At 55.6% G+C, this 2,606-nt stretch overlaps 2 protein-coding genes across 5 annotated transcripts in view; both read right to left on the reverse strand.

Moving 5' to 3' along the window:
* The window catches only part of LOC113203300 (procathepsin L-like), a 601,094-nt gene that overhangs the window by 271,394 nt on the left and 327,094 nt on the right, over nucleotides 1–2,606 (reverse strand). The gene's annotated exons all lie outside the window — the stretch shown is intronic.
* The window catches only part of LOC113216390 (uncharacterized), a 467,922-nt gene that overhangs the window by 28,088 nt on the left and 437,228 nt on the right, over nucleotides 1–2,606 (reverse strand). The window lies entirely within an intron of this gene.

Consider the following 2,606-nt stretch of genomic DNA (forward strand, 5'->3'; position numbering starts at 1 on the left):
GGTGGGGGTGGCGCTTCCTGAAACAATAGTCAATTTGCATAAATATCACGGGCCGCAGAGCGTCGCCAAAGGAAAGTTGTGAGGGTATAAATATTTGGGCCAGGCCGGCGGGGGAGGTGGAGGGGTGAGGGAGGGAAGTGCAAGCTCCGCAAGACCAAGTGAGCCGTGCGTTTTGAATGAATACGTAACGACCACCTCCCTTTAGTTGGCCGCCCTGTTCTCTTGGCAGGTGGTGGTCAGGTGCGTACAAACACGTTGTACAACAGCAACAACGCGCGCAGCTCGTGAGCGTTAGAGCTTTGTACGCACCTGCCAAAAGCGATGGGAATGGGGGGCACTGGGGTTCTGCCTCTAGTCAATAGCATCCGCTGTATGAGCAACAAGTGCTGCCAACTGCGTATCGTGGCCAATAAAGAAAAATAACAATAAAAATAATAAAAGCGCGCATGCCACCGCCGCACACTTGCACTTGCACGATGAGCCGGTCCAGTGTGTTGGCAGCGCCGGTTTTGGCTGTAGTGCGTTGGCAGCGCTGAGTCGCGGCCGGTCGACATGCGATGCGCCCGCGTGCCGCGTCAAAAGGGAACGGGGCGTAACGAATTCGGTCTTTTATTGATTGTATGCAAAGCGGCCGGTACTGTGGCACCATACCGTGGGGATAGGGGCAGGCCGTGTGTGTGTGTGTCAGTCAGGCGCGACGCCACGCCAAGCCACAATAGTGGAATAATGTGTGGACGGACGCGATCCGGGCGGAAACAACAGAGAGGCGCCACGCCGCGCCCCGACAGGTGATGCGGCTGTCGGCCAGTGTGTGCGCCACGGCTGAATTCCGAACACCGTAAATGAATGCGTTTAGTGCCCGTTTCTGTGAGGGGGAAGGGGGGGGGGCAAGAATTTAATTGGAATACATGCAGTCCCCCCCCCCTATGCCCCTCAATTTTCAGTGATAATAAATCAGATATCATCCTATTGATGGTGAGTCTGAAAAACTGAAATGGGCGCAGCGAATCATTGCTGCCATTTGTCGTGTAAAGTTGAAATGGGCCGTCGAGACGGGAAAAACAAATCCTCCAAACAGATGGCGGGGCGCCATAGGCCCAGAAGAGCTTGGCCGTCGCGTCGCACGCGCGTCTGACTTTCTTCAAACACTTCTCCGCCACCTGCACTGCTCTACAAGTCCGATGAGCGGCCCGGATGGGGGCAACGGCCACACCAGGCCGAGCCGGCAGGCCGAGCCGGCAGGCGGGCGGGCCTAGCTAGAGCCCCGCGGGGGTCAGCTGCGAGAGAACCTCCTTTCAAAACAAAATCAATTCCACCCGAAACAGAGAGGCCCGACTTCCGAAGGGTCAAAGGGGGTCAATGAGGTATACGGGTCTATAAAGTTGAGTTTGACCTCCTGCGGAAAGACTTTGTCCCCGACCAATAAAGAGGCAAAACTCCCAACACAATGTAAACGCACTACACTACGAACGCCAGTTACAATGCCACTTGCTCAGCGCCGTCAAATAATGCTCTTCAGCATTCTTTTTTCATCGGGTCAGTTCACTTGGTCAACTACCTACTGCACTAATTTACATTCACCTGTATAAACAGACTGCTGAAAAGGACCCATCGCCGTCTTCTCATAGGCACGCCCCATAATTAAGGTTTTAAAAAGCAGGAAAACGATACACACGGGCGCACTTTCCCACGTCGTCATTGTGGGGATAGTTTAAGGAGGAACACGCGTAGCGTAAAATGGAAACTGAACAATTCGACTTTCTACAAACACGTCCAACAGACCCACGCTTTGGAAATGAATATCTCCGATGGCCATCTCTGCTGGGTCCCGCCTGGCCGCCCGACCGACCGACCAACCAACCAGCTCCAGCGGAGGAGAGTGAAATAAAGAGAGAAAAGAGGGGAGATGGAAAGAGACACGCCAGCAATCAGGATGATGCTAGCGTCCCGTGGTGCGATAGAAACGCCAAATATTTCTGGGCTTTTACGACGCAAGTAGGCGAGAGAATCGGAAAGGAAATGGATCCCCCGCTGCGGCCCAAATAACAAGGAAGGGCTCCGTCACAAAGAAGATTGGCGTGGTCTCCGGGACCGGCCGGGACGGGCGGGTACCAACCACCCTGCCACCGACGAGTAGCGGCCCTTCCGGGCCGAGCACCAGCAGCGGATGCTCATAAGGGCGGAAATTAGAGAGAGCAAGAGGGCGCCTCGGAAGAGTAGAAGCTGAGAAGAGAAGCAGGGTAGGGAGTGAAAGGGAGAGAAAGGGAGAGAGAAACACGGGCGCGCAGCCGAGAAAAGCGGAGGGGAGGGGAAACAGGGCAGCGTGAAAATCACGTAATTGGAAGTGAGGGTCTGGCCTGTGTTTCGGCCGCAGCACAACAGCAGAGGCGGGGCGACGGGGCCGGGGCAGCCGCGAGACCACCCTTGCTCCACTCGCCAGGGGGACAAAGAACCCCTCTGTCCGCGCCCAGCGCGGCAGCAGCGTCAACCGAGAAGAGAAACAAGAACACGGTGGAGAACATTTCGGCGCGGGTGGCAAATTTCTAAGAGAGGTGGCAATGAGTAGTACTTGTATCCCTCACATTCTGTTAACCACCGCCCCCCCC

This window comes from Frankliniella occidentalis, unplaced genomic scaffold (genome assembly GCF_000697945.3).
Source record: "Frankliniella occidentalis isolate FOCC.00 unplaced genomic scaffold, Focc_3.1 Scaffold41, whole genome shotgun sequence".
NCBI classification, from domain to species: domain Eukaryota; kingdom Metazoa; phylum Arthropoda; class Insecta; order Thysanoptera; family Thripidae; genus Frankliniella; species Frankliniella occidentalis.